Source organism: Gymnodraco acuticeps, unplaced genomic scaffold (genome assembly GCF_902827175.1).
Source record: "Gymnodraco acuticeps unplaced genomic scaffold, fGymAcu1.1, whole genome shotgun sequence".
Taxonomy (NCBI): Eukaryota; Metazoa; Chordata; class Actinopteri; order Perciformes; family Bathydraconidae; genus Gymnodraco; species Gymnodraco acuticeps.
This window is the reverse complement of record NW_022991160.1, coordinates 9,817-35,000: the sequence shown is the minus strand read 5'-3', so window position 1 is coordinate 35,000 and position 25,184 is coordinate 9,817. Positions and strand designations below refer to the sequence as shown.

Sequence of the window (25,184 nt, the reverse complement as noted above, 5' to 3'; positions counted from 1 at the left end):
AGATTTGACCCGAAGACAACAGGAGGGTTAAACAAGTGTGTTCATACCATTTCTGGTGTGCAACTGAATAGACAAATGGACTTTACGATTATCTTAGATACTTTATATATAAAGCATGTATAACATATATGCTTATACAATCATATATAACATCATATTCATATGAATCTAAACAACGTTTTGCCCAAGCTTGGTTCATGTACAGTAAATCATTTGAATACCTTAAAAGTCTAAAACTGCCTGTCTGCGTATTGAAGCTATAAAAGAAAATGTTGATTTCAGAACCATGCGCTAACAAACTATTTAATCCAGAACCACAACTGTATTTGAAATGCAGACACATGAATGCTGAAGAGGTCATTACAGCTCCCTCACAAACGAGCAATTGAAAGTCAAATTCATATATTTCAATGTTTGTTTTTTTCACCTATAAAGACCGCAACATATTTCTGCTGAACCTTAAACACACACACACACACACACACACACACACACACACACACACACACACACACACACACACACACACACTGAGCACATACAGCCATGGGGATAATCTATTAAGCAGCATCAAGGCCACTCATCACCTCAGAGCTGTTAAAAAAAGCAGACGCTGTGCTACTGAGTTTCAGCGGAAAAATCTCTCTATTTTCTCTAACGTAAGCCTCGGGCTGGGGGAGTCATTAGGCTAATACATCATTACAGTAATGACTTCCCTTTGTTGCACTGTTTCATTGACCACATGTATTCCTTCAGCCCTCCCGTCCCGTAGCTTAATCTCAGCCCTAAACTGTGATTTTAAACACACTTTAAAAGGACTTTCCACATCTTTTTGTCCTTATGTGGCTAATTGGCGCTTACAAGTAAAAACACACACACTCGGACAATTCCACAGAGGCACACACACCTGCAGAAAATTACTAGGTGATAACTGACAATGTAAATTCCCGCAGAATGAGTGTCAAAACTGTTTTTGCTCTGATTCATGAAAACAGTTCCCCCTCGCTCCGCACACACATGCACACACACACACAACTTGTGTGAAGTAAAACAGATTGCCACTTTAGTGTTAGAGCTCGGTAAATCACGGCGGGCTGTCCATCTCTGAAATATGCAGCCTCCTGGGTGCCCTTAAACGTAAATCTGACCCTCTGTCATGTGTCTGAAAGGAGAGAGCACGGCTGCAGAGTGCGTGTGGAGAGGCAGCAAAAAAAGACATCATTTACAAAGGCAGTAGATAAGAGTAAGATAACAAACTGATACCAAAAGTCAATGGGAGAATGAGAAGAAGATGTGAGAAAAACGTGAATAAAGCAGGAAGAGTTTGTGGAAACATATAGATCTAGATTTACATATCATATACCTGAGTGTGTTTGACAATTTGAATGGGGTAAAGCTCATGTTCAGGTCCATATTTGTATTTAGTGTCTCTACTGTGACATGTCTCCATGCTTTAATGTTCACAAAGCTCTTTATGTTTCTCATACTGCCTGTGATGCACCACATATTTTCACCCTCTGTCTGAAACCAGAGCCCAGTCTGCTCTGATTGGTTAGCTGGCCGGTCAACCGCTTAGAGATGTCCCACCCCTTAGCCTATAACGTACAATATGTCGGAGCGCTAGTAAATGGAAGCGTGAGTGTTACATAGTGATGTCACTATGTTCAGGAAGTAAACAACAGGAACTTTGTGATTGTAGCCCTTGCAGACCATTTACATGCACACAAACCTATATAACACACTACAGGAAAGAAGAACCCCTCCCAAAAAAGGATAATATGGCCTCTTTAAAGAGATGCTGAGGTTCATGGCGTTACGTGCATGTCATGTCAGAATGCAGCTTCCTCTCTGTTACGTAGAGGATCAGAGGAGGGCTGGATAGTGTTATGGCATGAAAACTGAGACGTACTCAACTCTGACCTGAAGATGTTGGGGAACCAATAATAGGACACCATCGTAACTTACATCACTTTGGGAATGAGCTGCAATACTTCACTGTAATTGTACTTAAAGCAAATCCCAGTCCACTTTTAAAAACGTCTTCTTTAGAGGGTCTCTGGGTTACTGTGGTTCAGACCTTTGCACGCTACACTATTCCCATACTACCATTTCCTCACTGTAAGTCAGTCCAGATAAGCTAAATACTTAAAGCTGCCATAATGAATATTTTAATATTAACAACGGGTCAAATGACTACTTGTATGTGAAAGGGTAAGCCCTCAGATAATTACCACCTGACTCTGCAGTGTCTCGTGGCTCTATGGAACATTTAAGGGTCTTTAAGCAACTTCACTTTTTGATTTTCAGGTGCAACAGGCATTGTTTTAGCTTTCAAAAACCCACAGCACCAAACGCTAGTCAGACAAAGGAGTAGAAATTCCAGATCTTCCAGCAACACTTGTATTTATTTGTAATTCTTGCTAACCAATGCCATGCTAATAAACTAATGAAATGCTCCACCCATAGCCTGATTTGCCTAATTGGAATATTAACAGCTGTCAGCCTGCGGTTGAAATGTCTGTGTTTCACACAGAGTACATGAGATTATAAGACCCAAGACAACCAGCAAACAGCACATCACTAATCCACGATCAACCCCTGAAATCCACACTGCAGCGATGAGAGAGCAAAGGGGAGTTGGGGGAGATGGAGAAGGCAGAAGGGGGAGACTATATTTAGCTGACAATATCGCTGGTGCTGTGTTTATGGCGGAGCTTAAGACTTGGTTTCTTGGAACTGGAGTCTCATATGGCTAGGAATGCCCAGCCCCATAACTCGCTGCCACTGATACGGTATCATCACGCAACACAGGGTGAGCATGCAACAAGGCCTTTTGTGATTGGTCAGGGTGGGAAAACATTGGCCTTCACACAAGAGTCAAATAATCATAACTATAAGTTTAAACATATCTAACTTACACAAGAACATTTTAAACTTTACCAACTCATCGCTCTGGAATGAGTTCAGGAGCTACTGTAGTTTTTTGTCACATGATTTTTTATTTTGAGGATAAACAGTGAGTAATTGTTTTGGTATTTTCTGCTGTTGATCTTTCCTTGCCCAGTTTACCCAAGAAACAACTGCATTTTCTTCCCATATTTGCCACTACCTTCAAAAGTTGTAATACATTTTGGAGGTAATGCCAATAAACGCAGACATGTGTCTTTGTGCTAATGATTTGGGAACATAGATAATATAATATATTATTATAATAAAGGCTCCTTTGTTAGTGTTGATTACACTTTGTCAATATTATATGGGGAAACAGAACTGATGCCAGAGGGTAAATTAAAACAACTTTTACTACTTCAATAACTACATCAGTGCCAGAAGAAAGTTCCAAAAGTCAGGTTTAATTAAAATATTTAGCAGCGTTCTGTGCAATATCATTACAAAATCAACACATACATAGAGAAGGAAGTACCATCCAGACCATGTAACAGTCTGTATGTAACAATCTGCATGTAAACTTTTAAAGGATAAGAAAGCACTTTTAAAAACAAATGCATCATGAGAAAATAAGCAGTTATTTGCTTTAATTTCTGAAAAATGAAAAGTATATTGGAGAAGCTTTTTCCCTCTGACCACAGCTCTTATGCTTGGCAACATATCAGGTAATTCCCTACTGAGCTGCAGGAAGAAATGTAGTGATTATAGCTGAAGTAGCAACCTTCACCCAACAAGACCAAGAAGAATGAGTTTGGCTAAGAGGAATCGCTCTCAGGAAACAGTACTACGAAGATAATGTTACCCTGATAGCTGCAAAACAAATTCATTTTCCCAACAAATCACCTTGAGGTCTCAGAAAGCCTTTTCATATTGTCAGACATCTAGAAAAACATCAACTCCTTCCCCAGAGAGCAGTCTTCCTATCTGAGATATTTCTTGGAAAGTGATCCGGTGAGATTGCCTTTCTTGAAAACTAAACAAAGCATGTTACTGTTGAGTGAAGGGGAAACCTTTTACGTATTTCGTCTTTTTTTTTACGTGTGAAGTCAGGTATTGAAGAGCATCAAACAAGTACTGTTTTTATCTCATTTGAATAAAATAGTTCATGTTGTATACCTAGAGTAATCACAATGGTAGTACGATCAACAATGTTACTTAATGCACTCTTTGAGCACTTTGGTTTGAGTTCACTTCCCTCCTTATGGTCGTTCTTTTAACGGCCTTCAACTCAGAGACACATTCACCAAACAAACTGTTGCTGGTGGACAGCTAGCTAAGTCCCCCTCTGAAATGTGGACAGTAACTTAGAATCCCTTTGTGAGGGGAAGAAAAACGAAAGCTGGGGTCGGAATTTGGCAGGAAAGCGTTTGTTCAGATCTGGCCTGGAACCTGGCGACTTGGCAGAAACAATCAGGCATTGTGGAGCGTGGACGGAGAGGGACCTGTGACAGATGAGAGCGGGAGAGCGAGGGCCCCCTCTTAGAAAAACAGTACACAAAGCGCCATTCACAGCCCAGGTCCCTTCTGCCACTTGTAGAGCGAGAGAAGGGCTCCAACAAAGGCCTGCGACTCGACCAATTGGGTGTAAAATCTCCAGCCGTCCCAGCTGGATAAGAACTGAGGAAGTGGGACATACCAAAGAGAAAGAAGAGGAGGAGAAAAAACACAGGAGAAGAAAGAAAACCGAGGACTTTCCCTCAAATTGTTTGTCTGTTGGACGGTCCAAACACGCACAATACGGTGGAAGACAAGCAAAAGGAAACTGAAGACTTAAATAGAAAAATAGAGATCCTCTCTAAGAGAAACTGTAGCAACACAAGCTAAACCATTTCTCATCAAAGTTGTTGTTCCTAAATCTCTTCTAGTTTGAAAGCATATAAATGGAAAGGGTTTCAGGGCTTTTTTCAATGTCTGCCTGACCTTGAAAAGGCTGGAGGACAACAGAGGATTACTGGGACAACTCTTGTGTCTTTATTCTAAGTCTTTGAAGCAGTTGATGTATGTGGACAGGTCATTTCTTAGATCTTTCCAAGTTGAAAATCTTTGAAAAGTATACTAACGACAAAAAAACATGTTAGCAACAGCTGCATAAACATGCCGATCAATATAAACAAATCAGGGCAACATTAAGAACAACACTTAAGAAATCAGCCTTTAAAGAAATAATCCACTTAATTTGCTCTGGATTTAGATATCCTGACCTCTAGTCTCTTGAATAGATCGAGCTAAAACAAATGCTGTATCGTACACTTCCCACAATGCAACTTGATAGGGTCTATCATTAGACCCCCTTCCTCAGTGCTCACGTCTTTAAAGCCTTATTGGAGTTGTTTGGTGGCCCTCAGTGAGAGTCAGTGATTGTATCGGGCGACTACCAGGTGCGACTAAGAGGCAGATCATTGCTAAAAGGAACATGTGTGCTCTGTTACTTGTCCTGGATAAATAAATGGAAAAGAATTGGCCTTGCATAAGAACGGCTCCTAAATCTTGGGTCTGTCTGGACTCTCATTAGATCATCGCAGAGTGCAGCACACAGAGGGCACTGTCATAGGTCAGACATCAGGAATGTGAACACACACATGCTGCCCTGTTTTCTCCCGGTGATTCCCTCGTTGGTCCAAAATAGAAAACGTTCAATAGCAACGCCAGTTACCCCCCAAAACCAGCCCAATTTCGTCAATGCCCTAATAGCAAGAGTAGCAGTTTTGTTTTCTAAAAATTCCAAGCTATTAACATGGATTTCACTGTAAGACGAGGCTCTGTTTCATCAGGAAGAGCCAACAAGTAGCTGCTCTATTTCAAAACTTCAAGCGCTTATCGCTTTCGACTTCAGGTATTTTTTTGACCTTTTCATGACTTAAGTGCAACAATGAAGGGAGATAAGGAGAAGGCTGTGTGCGATGGTTGGGTTACATCAATCAGCTGTCACAACCAAATGATCAGGTAAACAGAAGTTATTGTGTGACCATCAGTGTGTTACACTGGAGAGCTCTTTGCATTTTACCTCGGAAGAAATAATTTACAACCACAAGGCACTCAGAGGAGGCATTCAGGCGGAGTAGAGAGTAAAACTGATTGAACTCTTATTGAACCGAGTTATTTTAGTGAAAATAAACTGCAGTTTTGATGAGAAAATAAGAAAATCTTTAATATTAGTCTGCTTTGTCCTGGCACAGTGCAGGCCGTATAATGTAATTGGGTTATTTTATTAAGAAAATGTCTAAATTATACTTTAAACATCTAAATCCAAACATATTGAACTCATAAAAGTCACATGTTTTGAATGTAATTTGTTTGGCAATATATTCAACTGTCCCTATCACTGAATACTAGATCATAAGAGAATATATCTCAGTTCTGACCGCACTGTTTAATTAAAACATGTCACAATAAAGGGGTAAATTGGTAAAGCCACACTGTAATATATCCTTTTTTATCTATTGAAAAATGGTGATTAAAAGCTGTTTTCTTTACCTACTGTATAGAGCACTTATTTCATGCATTGTAAGGTGCCCTTTGGTGTCTTAAATGGCGCCTCCGTTTAAAATATATTATTATTATTGGGTCATCAATAGTTGATGTCATAGGCTATGATGTTTTGTAGGTAATCAGTTTTGTGTTGCTCCTGTATGAATATCAAGAAATATCTAAAGTTGTCTAAAAGGTGAAGTAGTTTGTACATCTCTTCAACAATTGTAAATTAGTTTGTTTTGAAATAATTCTCTTCAAATACAAAATTACTAAAACATATGACATTCTGTTCCATTCTGTAGAGATGTATTTACTGTATCCTGTGTCTGTGTGTAGTGAGTATTTCAATAACAAAAAAACACATTGCAATTTAAGAATTTCATCTCTCATCAGATGGACAAATGGAGCAAATATTGGGATTCAAAATCTCCATTACCCCCACTGATGGAAAATCTGAATCAAATCCAAAGATGGAACACAGTTAAAAAACGATGAATGCGTCATTTGTACGGCGGGCGTAAACACACAACACTGTGCCGGGTCTCTGTTCACGGACCCGGACCAAAACCGCACACCCCAAGAAATCCAGGAGTGCCCTTATTGACCAACACCCTCCCTTGTGCTTGTTATTTTTCCTGGCACGCGAACACACCCCTAGCTAACACAAATACAGTACACATATGCATTTATCTGATTCATGGCAACGATACAGAGTAAACCATTGAAAAACCATTGAAGACCAACGTAAACACTTGGTGGCTCAAAGGGACTGTTTGTCTATTACCTCCCGCCCAAGGTAGTTGGAAGACCTGGTCAGTGTGAACATTTTGTCTTGTGGTCCGTAGAGTAGACCACATTGTCCAGGTAGCTACAGCATTATATAAATGGACGAATTCTACCCAAAAATCACAAAGTACTTGTTAAAGCATAACAAGCAAAACAGAATTACAGACAATAACATTTATTTAGCCTTTTGAAAACATTTGACTTTAAAATCAAGCTGTTTCTTTACTCCTTTTAACTGGTGGTGGGTCTTTAACATTTCAAACTCTTTCAGACCCAAATGAAATTGCAAGTAGAAACAACCCCAAAGACTTGTATCTTTGTTATTGCAAAATAAATCAAATCAAACTGTTCCAATTATTGCTTGAGGTTTCTAGTGAGTCGACAGAGGAGAGTTGTAGTAGATTTATGGTCAAATTTCTATATCCTCATGATGATAATAAAGATAAATACTACAGTTGGAATTTACTTAACCCACAAGCAAAAATGTAGGTGGAAAACAGAACCAGTAGAAATAGCAGAGGACTAAGACTAGAGCCCTGAGGAACCCCACAAATAACTGTTTGTCCACAAAAGTTGACATAACTGTATTCACCAATCAGCAGCAGCTTCAAGACTCTGCATCAATATGATGTATTGAGACTGTGGCATAGGGGATCATTTCACATCTATCAACAAAAAGGTGAGAGGTTTGATTACTAACCCCTCAGTAAACATATTAAAGTTAAACCTGAAGTAAACAAATGAGTCAAATTGAGGCGTTTCAGGCAGGAGTGTGTGGGAGAGAAACTCCCTCTGGAGGGAACTTTGGGATTTTTGTCTTTGTAGACCATTTACATGCACAAAAATCTTTAAAACACACTATAGGAAAGCGAACATTAAACTCTATACTGGACTCTCTATTCGCTCAATCTGCTTCCCCTCCCTTTATCTTCTCTCTTTCCCCTCACAGCTTTTCCCCCTCTGATCCATATCAGCTTAAAGTACAAAAGCCTGCCATTTGACAAACACCTTGAAGCCGGTAATACTCTTTTTACCAGCGAACCACCACATGTCCTCTTACTTCAGGCCACTATCTTTATTATTACACCGGTTATCTTTGACCTCGAACATAATGCCACTGTGATGCGCAAATAAGCTTGTTACGCAAGTTTTAAGCCTCTACATATAGTTGACAGAAGCTGTAAACATGGGGAAATCCAATGATGTTAAGCATATGAAACTATGTAGTTCCCAACGATGAAGTGTTTTTGAAATCATCCTTCCTTACATAAAGATATCCCGCCCTATAATTGTCTGAAAAAGAAGCTGCAGCTAAATATTTTTAAACCCAAAGGAATGCAAATAAGATTACCGTGGGTTTACGTCAATGAAATTAAGCACATTAAGCAATCAAAGTAGGTTAATTTTCCAAAGGGTTAAGTTTCAAAAGTATCATTGGCAGTAGAGTCTATTTCAGGGTGACATCAACGGTAGAAAGTCATGATAGAAGCCGTGGCGACACGACAGCTGCCCTCACACATTCTTCAGAGTGATTGCATTAGCCCTGAGGCAAGCAGCAGAAAAGTGAGCTTCAATAAGTCATTACAGGACTCAAGGGTCTAAAGCAGCTAAAAAACAGACATACATGTTTACTTTTTGTCCATTTTGTTGATTTACGTAATTTGTTCATCCCTGGTAGACATTTATAATTCAGTACATTTTGAACTGATAGGACATGATGGCACGGAAGGACAACATCTCTCTTGTATACAAGTGTATAACAATTATTCAATTGTTTATGTGATATGTCTATAGTATTCAAGTAAGGAGTATAATATATTGGGTAAATCTGTCAAGCCTCACAAAGCAAAAGTGTTAGAACAAAAAATAAAGTTTTTGATCTGGCGACAGAGATAATGAAAAGCTAAGGCATCACATACCATGCCATTTTATTACTTACAGTAAAACAATAATCATGAAATCAAATATTTTTAGTTTTGTGTGCAGAGCCATCATGACGGTCGATGGACTAGCATAAAAAGACAACTATAAGAACATAACTTTTCAATATGGTGTATTCTTAAACTCCATTTGTGAATTGATATAAATGTTAGATGGCACACTCATAATGGAAAAACAAACTCATTTAAAACTTTGATGTAAACAAAATAAATTACAATCAAACAAGGAGCTCTGGAGTGTAACATCATCTGCAGGGTGTCCAAACAGGTGGCTTTTAGAGCGCCCAGGAGGCGCGAAAGCCTGCTAATCCCAGATTAGGACTGACAAGTCGTTTCACTGGATGCCCCCATTATAATCCCAGTTGCCTCTCTATCCTCTGACAATGAGCTTTGTTCCCTATCTAAGAAAGAGCTTTGAGGATTTCCTCAGCTTTGTTAGCATGAAATGGCTACATTATTCAGAGGCATGCTACTTTCAGTCGGTCGAGGCAACATATTTGTTTTAAATTATTGACCGGGCTGAATGGGTAATGTGTACAGACTGTTCTAACGAGTCATCTGTGCTCACTACACAGAGTTTAATTGATACTCATTTTGGCAGGGTGTAGCTCCGGCACATATACAAACATGTCAGGGGGAAAAGAGGAGATGCGTAGGAATGTTTTTACATTTTTCAACACGTCAGGCGTTCAATTGACATTCTTGTCCAGATGGTCATAGAGTGAGTGTAGCAGTATACATTGAAATTGTTGAATACAAACAAAAGTATTACTGGTGGTTTACAATATGAGATATGGCATTGATAATGTCATGGGTTTTTATATCTATTCCTCAATGATGAATCATATAAACAACAGTACAATATTTATTGCTTATATAAACAATTATTTTGAAGATTTTGAGTGTTTATGTTCTTTTAACCTTTATCAATTTCAATGTCATTTTGTGTTGAGATAAATGGGCCAAGAACTGACAATGAAAAAAACTTAACCTCAAAGAAAAAAACAGTAAACTATTACATTATGGTTGTATGCCTCCATAGTTTGTTCAAAATTAGAAAACTTCATAATTGTAACCTTTAAGAAATGACTGAGAAGTTTTTCATTCATCATATGAATTATTGAAGTTTAGCCATCAACTTGTTTTCTGAGATCAGAGTGACTTTGACCTTTGATAATCAGATTTTAATCAGTTCATTATTTGGTCTACGTGGACATTTGGGCCAGATTTGAACAAATTCCCTCAATCCTGAGATATCGAATTTACTAGAATGAGATCGACGTGAGGTGACATTTGTCACAATCCTAGTTTTCTGTCACATCTTAGTTGTCTGTCTTTCATGATTTTATGTTGACATTCTGTTCTCCCTATGTCTGGTCTTCCTTCCTGTGTCTGATTGTCTGATTGTGTTCACCTGTTGCCCTTGTGTTTCTGCCTCCCCTGTCCAGCTGTGTCTTGTCCTGTGATTACCCTTCTTTGTATCTCCTTGTCTTCCCCTGTGTTCCATGTCGGTTCATTGTCTTTCCTGTCACCCTTCATGTTGTCAGGGTCAGTTTTGTCTGGATGCTACCTCGTGTTTCCTACTCTTTGGATTACCTCGTGTTTCCTACTCTTTGGATTCATGGTTTTCTTAAGTATTTTTCATTGTCAACAGCTTGTTTTTTTGTAATAAAGCTCGCTTTTTGTAACATTTTGAAACCCGCTTCCCTTTTTAAACTGCTTTTGGGTCCTACCTTTTCCCGAATCGTAACAACATTGATCTTTGACTATTTAATCACACAAATGAAATCAGTTCATTCTTTCGTCAAAGTGGTATTTTGTGCAAAATGTAAAGAAATTCTCTTCAAGCCATTCTGAGATATCCCGTTTACGGCATGTCACCGGCTTTGAGGCTTAAAAACATAACAAATAAGAAATCAGATTAATGTATTCTAAAGCATCTGAGACATCTGAGAATAAACCCTTCTGTCTCTTATCTTCCATTAACTGTCAGGCCTGATTCTGGTCATAATGTAAAACTTGATATAATTTAATTTGAGAAAATGTGATGACTAATAAGTCAAATAAATCCCCAAGACGTAAAACAGGAGTGAGTTATAAGATACATAACAATACTTGAAGGCAGTGAAAAGGGAGGTAGAGGAGAAAAGAGGAACCAGTCAAGACTTCTTCTCTCCTCTCCAGTTGTCTTGTTTGGCGTTCGGAGGCATTTCAATGTCCCCCGGCACGTCGAGCTGTCACAATCCTGACTAATCCTTTCCTTTCCAATCCTGTGTCCCCTGCTCAGGCTGAAGCCACTTGTTACAGAGTGTGTTTAGCTCTATGTGTGTATTATGAGAAACAGGCTGGGTGATTTGAAACAGTTATCCATGGGATGCACCTGATACCGTGGACGATATTCAATAAACACATGTAGGGTAGAAATGTTAAGAGGGGGTTCTGTTGGCAGTTCATACCAGCTGAGAAAAAACGGAGCAAGGAAAGTGAATAAGTCACGCTCTACCTTTCTGTGAAATATGAACATTAGCAAGTCGTGAAAACACATGTACACAGTCACATTCTGGAGTGTGGAGAGGTGTGTGCTGCGAGGTCAGAGCCTCTCGTCGCTGCACAAGGTATCCATTGTCCTTTATACCGGCCCACAGCGAATATACATTGTTCACGGGGCACAAGGCCTCGCTTCGAACATGTAGGGTGTTAATCCAGCCAATCACAGCCGCCGTTTTTCACATGGACTTAAGCCCTTGAATCAGGTCGAATATATATATATATAAAAAACTCAGGTGGGGTTGTTCAGTCCAACATGACTGACGTACAGGGTGGAAAACCTCAGGCAATAACTCTTTGAAATCAATTGTGTTTTGCTGCACACTTTACATTACACAGTAGGATTAACAGAACAAGTTATATTGTACTTCATAAAAGCTTTTACATTTATGGTTCTGAATGGGATGAAGGTCTTTATTAAGAACAATATTCCAGCTCAGAAGCAATGTGCTGTATTTTTAAGTCTGTAATAAATAGTTAAATTGATCCTAATATACCTTTTGGGGGGTTTTCCCTTTCTTGTAGTGTGTTATATATGTTTTAGTGCATGTAAATGGTCTGCCAAGGCTAAAATCAAGTTCCCTCCACACTGCCCCCCAAACACAATATCCTCTTTCAGTTTTTAAATAGCTTTGTAATCCTGCTACGTCTTTTTTTAAGTAACTTTAAGGGAATACAGTTACTTATTTTTGTATCCTGATGACATAAACCTGGCACATATAATCAGTTACTCCCCATGCCTGGTTGAGTGATAGTAACAAATACAGAGAAACCAAAGACGCGTACGTCACAGAGCTTCTACCACTAAAACCACAGGGAATAAATGCTATAGTTAAAAAGAAAAAGGGAAACGTGAACGGGCGGCTTACTGCTTTAAGTGAATGTATAAATATCCCCTCTCTCTCCTTTCTGTTATTGGCTGGACTGCGAGGGTAACGGTTATTCGGCCAGCTGTTCTGATTTGTATCGCAGTAAGTATTATATCTTGACAAAACCCCTCATGAGACTCACGCAAGAATTTCACAGTTGCTGGAAGGGAGAAGCAGTTTTTAATAAAGCAGTTTTTTTTTTGTTGCTTCGTGCTTAACTGGATGAGGATACTCTCCCTCTCTCTTTTCTTTTTCAGCAATTTCTCTTCTCAATCGCGGGCTGTAAATCACAATTAGGAGGTTCATTAGATATGGCTGATTTATTAAGACCCTGGGCTTGTCTCTGGGCCTTTCAGCCATATATTAGCTGACTACAAGATCTCATACATAGTTATGAGACATGCTGTTTACTGTGTGGGTCATATGCCAATATACATTAATTATTGAGCACGACTCCATAGGTTAAATTAATAGCGTCCATGTGATAAATCATTTACATTTGTATATTACTTCTTCGGTGATGCCTGTACGCAGCACTTTTGACTGCGTATCCAAATCTCTTAATAACGACAAATTGGCAACACCATCAAAAATCCGTCTCTATTATCAGAGAGTGATCCGGGATTTGAAAGCTAGCCAAGTATTTTGGAGCCTCATCCAAAGGCTTTAGCAAACATACTGTGGAGCTGCTTGCCCTCTTGAACACATAGAATTGGCTTGTGTTCATATCACAGTTACTCCAGTCTAAAGTGTCCCTGGCTCACATAATGCGCCATTGTTTCCCCCCGTAAATCAAAGTGCATTTTATCGCGCTGCATATCAGCTACTGTCAACAATCGCATGTAAACACAGGTCCAAGATAAGGTGATGTATGTATACACTCTTTCATGTGAGTGCTATGCAGTATGTGCAAAATACAATGTTCTGCTGGTTGTGTTTGAGTTTGTACTTTAAAGAGGCTCCATTATCTTTCCCTTTCGTGTAGTGTGTGCTGTAGGTTTTAGTGCATGTAAATGGTCTACAAAGGGTAAAATCACAAAGTTCCCTCTCTGCCTCCTTTGCACTCCTTTGTTTACTTCAGGAACATAGTGACATCACTATGTTACACTCAAGCTTCTATTGACTAGTGCTTCAACTCAGTGTGCATGATAGGCTAAGGGGCGGGACATCTCTAAGCGGTTGCCAATCACAACAGAGCCGGCCAGCTAACCAATCAGAGCAGACGGGGCTCTGGTTTCAGACAGAGGGTGAAAAGAGGTGCTTTTTGAATATTAAAGCATGGAGACAGGTCACATTAGAGACACTAAATACAAATATGAACCTGCAAATTAGTATTATGAGGCCCCCTTTAACTTTTAAAAATGCAACAGACAGCGTTTTATTTCTAAACCGCCTCCTCACAAACTTGGCATGCAGCTAAAATGATTTGTTTCTTTCTCTCTGTTTTCCTCCAACATACCAGCATGCCTGCTCATCCCCTAGCACCTAATGGGCCAGATCATTGAACCTCAAGGGGAACTGTAGAAATAGTTCTGGATTAGTCACAGCTTGAACAGGTGAGCTCCAACTTGTTCAGGCCTATTTATAGCGAGTGTGAAATCCTATTGTTAGGAATAGAGGAGGGTTTACAGACACTGACTGATGGAGAGTGTCCCTTCCTGTTCCTAATCTAGACACTGATCTGTACACAGGGAGATCAATTAGACCAAGTCTAATAACATATACAAGCCTTTAAAGAGACATAGAGATAGACATCAGATATAGAAATCAATTTGAAGGTGGTTTCTCTTGCTTCTTCTAAGGTTTTTGCAGTTTATACCATGATTTCCAAGACTTGTAATAGTGCTTTGATCATAAAATATTCTCTATTTGCAGAGAACAGTGAACTTTAACATCCTTTAACAGAATTTAAAACATATATAACATAACATAAACTCAATCCCACATTTTTTAAAGTTCAAATGCCACGTCTGCCAATTATTTTAAGTATGTTAAGTAACCAATACTCCATGAATTTGCTTGTTTTGTCCCGTAGATATTTACATTTACTATCATAAAGGGTTAAGAAAACCTGGAAGTATTACCATTTACGCTACAGGAAATATATTTTTGAGCACTTTTGCTTTGACAAACCAATCAATCCTCCAAATATTCAGTACTATTATAAGCCCTAGTTCACAACCACACTGAAGCAATGCTACCGACGTCTGAGGCACATACAGTAGTTAGCAGTGAGCAAAGGCATTTATCCCCACACACACACACACACACTTTCCTCTGGCTGACTCCTGGTACATGACTAATTGCCGGTGACAGAACAAAGGAGCAGATTATTGGATAGAGTGAGCAACACAGCTACAGGTCAGAGGCAGGTTTAGTCTCTAACTGTGATTATGGACGTCAGGTGTCAGCGGATGACGCAGCCAAAGCCGATGACTTTGGCTGCGTCATCGCCCCCCCCAGCTGGGCCGCTCGATGGGTCCGGTCTGATAGATACACCTGGTTAACTGTGTAAAATGACAGAATATTGACATGTCTTGTCATTAAAACATTACGACAAAAGCATAAACTATGAAGCTAAATGTGTTGAAGTGACATCCATTTTTCATCTTTGTTTGTTGTGTGTATTGTTTTTGTAAAGTGACTTTGAGCAAAAGTGCAATATACAAATGAAATCATATGTCTATATTTTCTCGTAAATTATAGTAAAAGATGTGAGAGCTTGATTTTATTTTCACTTTTTTAATCTTTGTGAAGCCTCTTTTAAGCACCTGAAGAACCGTATGATAAATAAAATGTATTATTATTTGTATTATTTTGTATGTGTTTACTATAGAGTATTCTGATTGGTTCATTATTTCATATTGTGTATTATTTAGATACTCTAATGATATATATATTTTCTACTGTTGATATGTCTACATATACTTTTAATGTTTATCTTTTCTTATATTATAAATTGAACTCGTGTCTGCTGCTGTGACAAATCCCAATTTAGGAAGAATCAATTATATTAAATCTAATCTAAAAAACTCTTTAAATGTGACAACTCGAGTTAAGACAGGCTTCATGTTTCATCAATAAAACAATCTTTGTTGCTTGATGCATTATTGTTGTATTTTAATTGTTGAAGTATCTAAGCCTTTTATAAAAGCCTAATGTCTTAAAGTAATACGTTGATTCATGGTACGAACTGCTGCTCAATTGTCCACTTGTTATCTGGTGAGCTCTGAGGAACATTGTGTCATTAGCTTCAGTTGTCCGGCCTCTTTATCAGCGCAGCCTCTAATTGCTCGACGGCTCGGTTGATTTTGAAGCTAACCAGGAGCGATGTCATCCCCGCGCTCTCCCCACAATGAAGCTCATTGGATTAACTTCGAGCAGGCTTTGTTAAAAGCTGGCACAAATCTAATCAAGGAAGAGACCTCAATTATGCTAGCATGTACTTAAACGATCAGATCACTAAAAAAAGGAGGAGAGGGGGGGGTGTAGGAATGCAATCAGCAGCCATTAAGGCCAGTTAATTTTGGCTGATGGCAGCTTTAAAATGAGATGCAGGATTCTTACTGTAATGAGAATACTGTAATTAGGAGGGTGTTTGGGAGAGAGCTGCATTCAGGGTCAGGGGAAATAGTTCACCAAAGGGAAGCTGCCACAAGTCTCTTAGAAACAGGTGTTAGCGCTGCAGCAAACAATGTCGCAGAGGTGGTGCTTAATATCCCTACTTTTAACCTACAAAGCGTTTAAACACAAGTTATTTAGAACCCTGTGTTTGTTAATGAAGTGTTGAAGGAGGGCAAACAGCTGAAAGCCACCTTTTTTCCAGCTATGGCATGTTGAAGAATGTAAAAGTGGTGTATTGTTTGGAGGGAATAATGTGCTGCATCGCCGTGATCTAAGGACCAGGTGGCGTCCCCTGTAGCCCCGAGGACAACAGCTGAGATTGACCCTGACCTCTGACCTCCATGACCCATGACAGTTAAAACAGGAAGCAATTATCCTGAATGTCAGCGAGTACGGTGGCATTCCTCAGCAGGAGGCGAGAAACAGATAACAGTTGGAGACACTGTCAGTGTCGAGGAGAACACACTCAAATGTGTGTGTGCGTGCAGAAAACGTGGCTTAGAATTCATAACATGTTCATTTCACAACAGTAGGACAAGATCTGGATATGTAGAAATGTGGTTGTGTTTTTTAGCGTTTTCCATCTCCTGTAGTGTGTTATAGGTGTTTGTCCATGTAAATGGTCTGCATAGGCTAAAATCCCAATGTTCCAGTCAAGAGCTCCCATCACAGACAGTATGAGAAAAATGAAGCCCTTTTTGAACATTAAAGCATGCAAACATGTCACATGCCTGAAAATGAGCATAATAAGAATTTGTTTCAAAATGTTGTCTAATCTAACAGACTTCGAACCTTCTGATAAAATCTTGAAATATTTCATATTTCCTTCAAAGTTGGTGAAGCATTCAGAAAAGAACTAGTGGAAATAGCATTCGCTTACAGTATAAGAATTATGGTCTTATGTATTTCGTTCCTTTGCCTTAGGCTGTACAAAAACTCATCACTAACAGTCTGTTGTCGCTGTTAAAACTGAATTCAAGAAACTAATTTACCCTCACTTCACTTCAAATGTTTCCCCACTCTCACTGTAGTACACCTCTCTCCGCTGCCAGCTCCTCCGCCTGGCCTGGGCTGTGAGCTTTTTATTCTGAAGCACTGAAGACATCAACCCTTTCTTTCATCAGCTCATTTTTCAGCAAACACTGTTGAAGGAATACTCTCGTGACCGGCAGAGTAGGGAAAATGGTAAAGACACGCTGACAACAGGATGTATCCGAGTCATTTTGATACTGTGTTCTTAAACATTTGACCATTCGTCAACTCCTCATCGCACCTCTTGAAGTTTCTGTTTTAACAAAGCAGAGTGAAATGCTTTTGGAAGTTTGACACCCCGACTAATATCACAAGCGATATAAAAAGGGTTGTTCCTCCTTCCTCTTTTCCAACCTGCCAACATTCTGAACTGCACCGTCAGATCTCATATTTCCACCCTTAAATTAAGTGACAGCATAATTCCCTGAAAGTATACAATTTTCAAAACGGTCGGAAAACAAGATCACCTGGGAAATCTTTCCACAAAGGAATAATGATTTATTCTCCGTTAAATGTTAAATCATCAAAGCAAGCACATTATTGTCAATCTCCGGGCAGGGTGTTGCTGAAAAGGAGCAGAGGTGGGACTAAGTACATTAACTCAAGTACTGTACTAAGTAAATGTGTTGAGTATGAATGTATTAATGCTACTTTATACAATGCATCTTTAAAAATCAGTCTACAAAAAGCCCATAAGAAGTTTGAATGTCTGCACCAACATTCCACTTGATGCAACAATTTGATCTAGAAATGTGAATATGATTACTTTTTATACTTTTGCTGGTAATACTTTGGTACTTTTACCTAAGGGACATTTTGAATGCAGGACTTTGACTTGTAATGAAGTATTGTCATGGTACTTCACACAAGTAAAGCATCTGAATACTTTTCCATCACTAAAAAAGGAGCAGGCATCCTGATAAAGAAGCCTTTTTTCCTGGATAATACAAAGGTTAACATAGCCTATAGATGCAGAGGCAGCTCTCCTTTCTCACTGCGCCTCCTCATCTAGCCGTGCATTACCTCATCAGAGGAGGATCTGCCTAAAGCCGCAGCGGTCGCACAACAGACAAAAGCGCTCATCTCCAGGAAGCCGCTGCCGCTGCCTTGTGGTTTGGAGAGAGGAGAAGAGAGAGGAAAAAGTGACTCAGCCCCACGGCTCCTTTCTTCTCCCTGCCGATTTAGGGATAAACGGAGGGATAAAGCACAGGGGGAGATAATATTTAGAGCAGGCCCCATTTCAAGGGCAATAGAAGAGAGAAAGTGGGGTATGAGCTTGGGTGGTTTGGGAAGTAGCCACGAGGGTCGGTCTATACTGTTTCTGGCAGAGGGCCTCGCACCGTGGATTTATGTGTAAGTGGGGAGGAACCGCTGCTGGCCCCCAACCCGAGGGCCGCTGCACCAGCCCCCATCAAACAAACCAGATGGGCCTCAGACGGGATGTTGATGAGGCATGAGTGTGCAAAACATAAACATGCACGCAAGCACAAACACAAATAAATTGACACAGCCTGGAAAACAACTAAATACATAAGGCACAAACATATGTAGGCTACTCCTGGCACGCATGAACGAAAGCGGGGACTCGAAGCGTGGCCGTAGCGGATCGCTGGAGCTCACTCCCTTTTCCCACCGTTAAAGGAGGCTCCACTGTAAACCAAAGTGAACATTTCATATGTGTGGACAAATCGGATCAATTAAGGAAATGTCCGAGCTCCAGAAGACATAATGGCTCACTGTTAACGTAAGGTAAAGTACTGAGAAACTACACACAATTCTGTTAGACGCTGCACATTAGCAGCGCTGATTTGTCTGTAATGCAGTGAAGTTCACATACAGAGCTGAAGTAAATTCCCCAGAGGAGGACATTGTTTTTGGGGGAAGCCAAACAGGTAACCTCAGTGGGTTCGTTAGCTCATTAGCTCATTAGCTTAGCGCAAATCAGTCCCACCGCTGCTCATTGTCTGGTCACTTTTCTAACTGTTTGCAAATGACTGCCATTACAGCAACCATGCGTAACAACAGAGGTCTGCAACTAGGCCTGTTATGATGCATGAAGCGGCTCAAATCTGTTCTCAACGTTTTTTCTCACTGCTACTTACGACTATATGAAGCAACAGGTTCGCATACATCTCAGAGGAAAATTCAAATGTTATGCTTAAAGGTGGGGTAGGTACGTTTGAGAAACCGGCTCGAGATACACTTTTTGATAGGCTATTCCATGGAATGCTCTTGACATCCCGATAGCAATTAAATGCTTTGACAACAAATCCATAAAAAACGTCATCTGTGGAAGCCGTGGCGCTGTAAAAAGCACGACCAATCATCTGAGCCGGCTAAAGTAACTGGATGGCCTACCTGCCTGTCAGCCTTCCATCTGGGCACAAACTAATCTCGTGCCCTCATTGGTCATGTGCGCGTTCGTGTGTGTTGGAGGAAATTCTAGCGCACTCGAGCTGGTTTCTCCAAAATGACCTACCCCACCTTTAAGTATCACACGCTTTTCCTTATCATCTCTTTTTATTTGAATGCACAAATACAAATCTGGATTTAGTTCTCCACGCTCATCAGATAAACAGTGTAACCAATGTTTAAGACGGATGTTGTGAAGTATCCAGTGTAGTCAGATCATCTGAAACATTACTCATAGACGTCTACGTCTACGTCTTCTGATCAAAACCATTAGCTACAGTATGTACAGTACATGTCAAGGCTTCGACTTTGCAAATCCTCAAACACACACCACCACCCGCTAAAAACAAAGATACCATAAATGCATCCTGTCACGACAAGATCGGTAGACCCTATGAAGGCTGTAATTTTGTTAGGAGGGTCCACTTGTCATCTTACCGCCATGTAATTAGATTGGAGAAGCAATTGCATGTTAAAAGAAACAATAATGTGATTTCAAGTTTCCAGATTAACTGATGAAATTAAGGGAGTTTGATGGAATTAAAAGTGGCCTAAGTGGTCCGCTTCTCCCCAATAATCACACAATTCCTTTCTGCAAACGCACGGCAATTAGGCAGAAGAAATAAATGCATGTGGCCTGTAATAATTACTGTGATGTTTGTATTATTCTGTCATAGAATAACATCTTCCCAAGCATCAAAGTATCTGTTTGCAGCCAAATGATCCACATCAACAGGCTCATTTTCAGGTTCATATGTGTATTGTTTGCCTCTACTGTGACATGTTTACATGCTTTAATGTTCAACAATTATTTTGCTCATATGGGCTGCAGCACCTCTTTTCACCCTCCGTCTGAAACCAGAGCCCAGCCTGTTGTATTTGGTCAACAGCTTGGAGATGTCCCGTCCCTTAGCATATCACATACAATTTGTTGGCCAATAGAAGTATGAGTGTTAGATACTGATGTCACTATGTTATAGAAGAAAAGGGAGTCAAATCAAGGCGTGAACTTTGGGATCGTAGCCTTTGCAGACCGTTTACATGCACTAAAACCTATCAAAACTACAGGAAAGGGGAAAAAAAGCATAACTGGGTCTCCTTGCTACATCTTGTCACAGGTTGCATCAAAGTGACCCCTTAATAAGAGTCTCGACAGCCAGTGTGGGAACCATAACTCACTGTTCATTGTGATACATCACGATTTACACGAGCCATAAATCGAGCCTTTGAAACCGAGCTCCTCGAACCAAACAGCAGGACGCAGATTATCGCCGACACCAGAACACTGACGCTCGTCTCTTCACTCTGAGCGAGCTGCGAGTGTGGCCACTTGTTGACCCGGCAGTGACACGGCTCAAGGGCCACTAGAGAGGGCCTTAATAAGTATTCTTAAACAGGGGGATTAGCCAGATGCTCAGATCACTCTTTTCTCCAACCTCTCCCATCTGTACGCTTCATACTGTTCGTCTCCCTCTGCTGAAGCCATCAAGATCAGCCGCTGCGGCCTGACCAGCTTAATTTGGGCTAGTGTTACCTCCAGCACTATTTGACTCCAGATATAATCTTTATTGCTCACAGAGAGAAAGTCCATTAAAAGGCATACTGTAGGTCCCGGGCGCTGAAAGGTTCCTGGAGTGATGCCTGTGAGAGTCTTTAAAAGACCCCTTTCTTCACTCAAGTGAAAGCAGCTATTGAGGGCAGAATACTAACCCGAGTGGAGGTCTGCATTCGCTGTGAAACAAATCAAAAGCGTTCTGTATGTGCCGACGGAGGGGAGCGAGGCAGCGGACATACACAGAGTCAGCTACAGTTTCGCTAACACACACACTTTGCTCTGATAAAACAACAGCGTGATGTGTTCAAACACCGGTAGGCGTTGGTGCCTTCTGCTTCTAGGAAACAATGATGTGCTCTCAATGAAAGCTTATTATCTGCCGTTTGGTGGAGGCAATCATTCAAAGTGCCAAACAGTGGCACCAAAGCAAACACAAGCTGGCAGCGTCATAAATAAATATCATTCGAAGAAATTCATTAAGGAAACTTACAGGAATAAGAGACTTCAACTCCGACACCCTCTTCTCACTTGTAGATGAGTTTAAAATGCATGAACGTCACCTGGAGAAGAGAGACACAGAAGAAAAGGATTATTATAATATGTATTTGATCATTTTGTATAGTATGGTATTCATCATCATCATCTTCATCATCATCATCATCATCAAGACCAAAAAAGGGACATTTCACACAAATGTAAATGTTTTGCCGCTCATGTCTTGTATGATAAGATCGTTTTTATTATATTTTGATTTCCATTTATGGTCAACTTTTCACCATAAGTAGGCCTACCTTTTACCACAACAGATTTTGTTTCTAGTAAGAGATTTTTGTGAGTACCAGAAATGGATTTACAATTTCCCAATTTCTCTTCCATTGTATCGGATAAGCGGCAGAAAACTCAGAGACCTCAAATCCTGGGCGACTCAAACCAAAGCTGTCTGCATGGCACGCCACCAGAGGTAAGTGAGAACATTTATATGTGTCATTTTGGGTAAAACAACCCTTTAAAGGAAGGGTGTGTTGCCATTAACATCAGGACACATTTTAATGAACACTGACCAAACTTCACATCCCGCCAGCGAATTGAGGTTTGACAAAGTATCAACATTTGGATTGAAAAGTGTTTTTGGAGCGCAGCGAACGCACTCTCGAACCCACCTGAGGTCCCCGTGTTTAGTGGATGTTCAGCACAGAACAGAGGTCCTGTGTGAAGCCCACTGCAGGCCAACAGAGGATCAGTGTGTTTCTCACACTGCACAAACAACGGCACACACGCAAAGCCGGACAAACGACAAACAGCGTCCTATGCGGAGCGTTGAAGTCGCGATCTTTCCGAATACAGTCAAAAAATGTATTCAAATGAGCGGAAAGAAAACTCATCAAATGGACAGCTAATCTTTTCCTGGGCCGCTTTATTATAGCCTCACACGCACACAAAAGCATACTACAAACAGTGATTTGCTAAAGCAGGGGTCATAGAAAACAAATAACAACATCAAAGAGGTCAAACTGCTGACGGAGCACTTTGAAGGTACCATGATCAGGAAAGTGGGCTCCAAATTGAGAGAGGATGGGAGCTAGATTGAGAATGGGAGGCTGCTAATTAAAGAAAAAAAATGAACTGGTTAAGGAGAGACCTAAGGAGAGAGGCTGGGTTCACACACACACACACACACACACACACACACACACACACACACACACACACACACACACACACACACACACACACACACACACACACACACACACACACACAGCAGCATTTCTTCGGCTCTATGCATCATGACGGCCCTCTAAGTTGTACAGAAAGCGCAACACAAACACGCCTTTGATTCCACAATTTGAGGCTAATTGAGAACAATGAAGAAAAAAGGCAAACACTGGGCATGTATGATATTTTATTCACGTCTTTAATCAAGCAAATGATTCTCTCTTGGATCTCTCTTTTTCCTCTCAGGGCACAATTAAGGGCAATTCTGACGAGAAAAACTCAAAGGCTTGTACTCTTGTGATGATAATAATAATAATAATAATAACGATAACAAATAGTCGGCAAAAACACACTTGTGAGAAACACCGCTGTAAACACTTCTGTTAGATGCAACTGCTTTTTTGCAGAAGAAGCAATAAACCCTGAAAAGCTAAGGACTCTTAAAGCCACATTTCCAATCGACTGACCCGCCTGAACACGCTCTGGATTTCTGCAGAACCAGTTATTCTCATTCCCTTTATTTTTATTTTTTGGTTTTACCCCCCTTTCTTCCCTCCATTCCTCCGCTCCACACGCCCCGACACTCATCTGCAGATGGCAGATCTGACACCTGGAGGATGCTGGGTAATCAGAGAGACAGCTGGCTGCCCAGTGGAGGAGCTGTCGCAAAACACACATGCTCTCAAACACACACACACACACACACACACACACACACACACACACACACACACACACACACACACACACACACACATACTGAGCAACAGCCTCGAGTGCAGCATTTACACTACATGAATTCTGCACGTAACAGCCCATGCACTTCTGTATCCATGCACATATATGTATATACTGTACATTCACACAATTAAACATGCGCTTTGTTAATAAGTATAATTGAGGTGTGGTGCAGAGAAGATGTAATAAGTGTGTGTGCAGGGGTTTGACTAAAGTGCAGTTATCGAAGGTGTGGCAGTAGAGTTCATGAATATACATTTCAATTCCTGCCACTGTACATTTTCAAGCTCCTACATGTGGCTTCGGAAAGCCGAGACAAGGGAGCTGACATTCAATTTTCCTCCTGACAACTGCAGGAAGTAACAGCTACCTCTTTGGCCCACTGCTGTAACACGGCACATGTACTACTGTACTTCTTCTGGCTGCAGCAGAGCCGTGACATGGAGAGGTAACAGATATGTTGCACCACAAGAAGACACAATTTATTGCTTTGGAAACGTCTGCCTGCACCTGCACAATGAATGCACGCATTCACGCAACAACATGTGCACAGACCCGAATGTTGTCTTGTTGCAGCTGTCAATGCCACTTGTGCAGCCGCGAACACACTGGAGTCAGAACAATGGATCTCTATGAGACAGAAGCTCTCTCAATGAGCTTAGCACCACATGAGGCTCTGCGCTGCCACTTCCATGTCTGCACCATAGGAAACGGAGAACGGTTCCAACTAATCATATGGCCAATCAAACCAGAATGAGATTCACTTGACCCATAAACGATGAGCTTATAGCACACGTTGACTCTCACAGGACTACAGGCCATGTTTTGCAGGCCTTGTGATGTTTCTGTTTATTTGTCTATCATTTTGTATCCTCCTATTATCACCCAGCTATTATTTTACTGTGTTTTACACTTCATAATCCAATTTAGACTCATTAGGATTATCACTAGAGTCAATCGAGTCAAACTTCCTACAAGATATATTTATTGAAAGGGGCCCTATTATGCTCATTTTCAGGTTCATATGTGTATGTAGTGTCTCTACTTTAAAGAGTCCTCTCCTGCTGATGTTCAGGTGTATATCAGTATGTAGTGTCTCTACTTTAAAGAGTCCTCTCCTGCTGATGTTCAGGTGTATATCAGTATGTAGTGTCTCTACTTTAAAGAGTCCTCTCCTGCTGATGTTCAGGTGTATATCAGTGTATAGTGTCTCTACTTTAAAGAGTCCTCTCCTGCTGATGTTCAGGTGTATATCAGTATGTAGTGTCTCTACTTTAAAGAGTCCTCTCCTGCTGATGTTCAGGTGTATATCAGTATGTAGTGTCTCTACTTTAAAGAGTCCTCTCCTGCTGATGTTCAGGTGTATATCAGTATGTAGTGTCTCTACTTTAAAGAGTCCTCTCCTGCTGATGTTCAGGTGTATATCAGTATGTAGTGTCTCTACTTTAAAGAGTCCTCTCCTGCTGATGTTCAGGTGTATATCAGTATGTAGTGTCTCTACTTTAAAGAGTCCTCTCCTGCTGATGTTCAGGTGTATATCAGTAT

The 25,184-nt window shown here is 40.5% G+C and overlaps 1 protein-coding gene across 1 annotated transcript in view; it reads right to left on the bottom strand.

Moving 5' to 3' along the window:
- The window catches only part of LOC117560644 (transcription factor SOX-6-like), a 28,076-nt gene extending 6,274 nt beyond the window's left edge, over positions 1-21,802 (bottom strand). The window contains exon 1 of the mRNA XM_034237579.1: positions 21,676-21,802. The gene's annotated coding sequence lies outside the window, so the exon portion shown is untranslated. The remainder of the gene's footprint in view (positions 1-21,675) is intronic.
- Between the last annotated feature and the right edge of the window lie 3,382 nt (positions 21,803-25,184).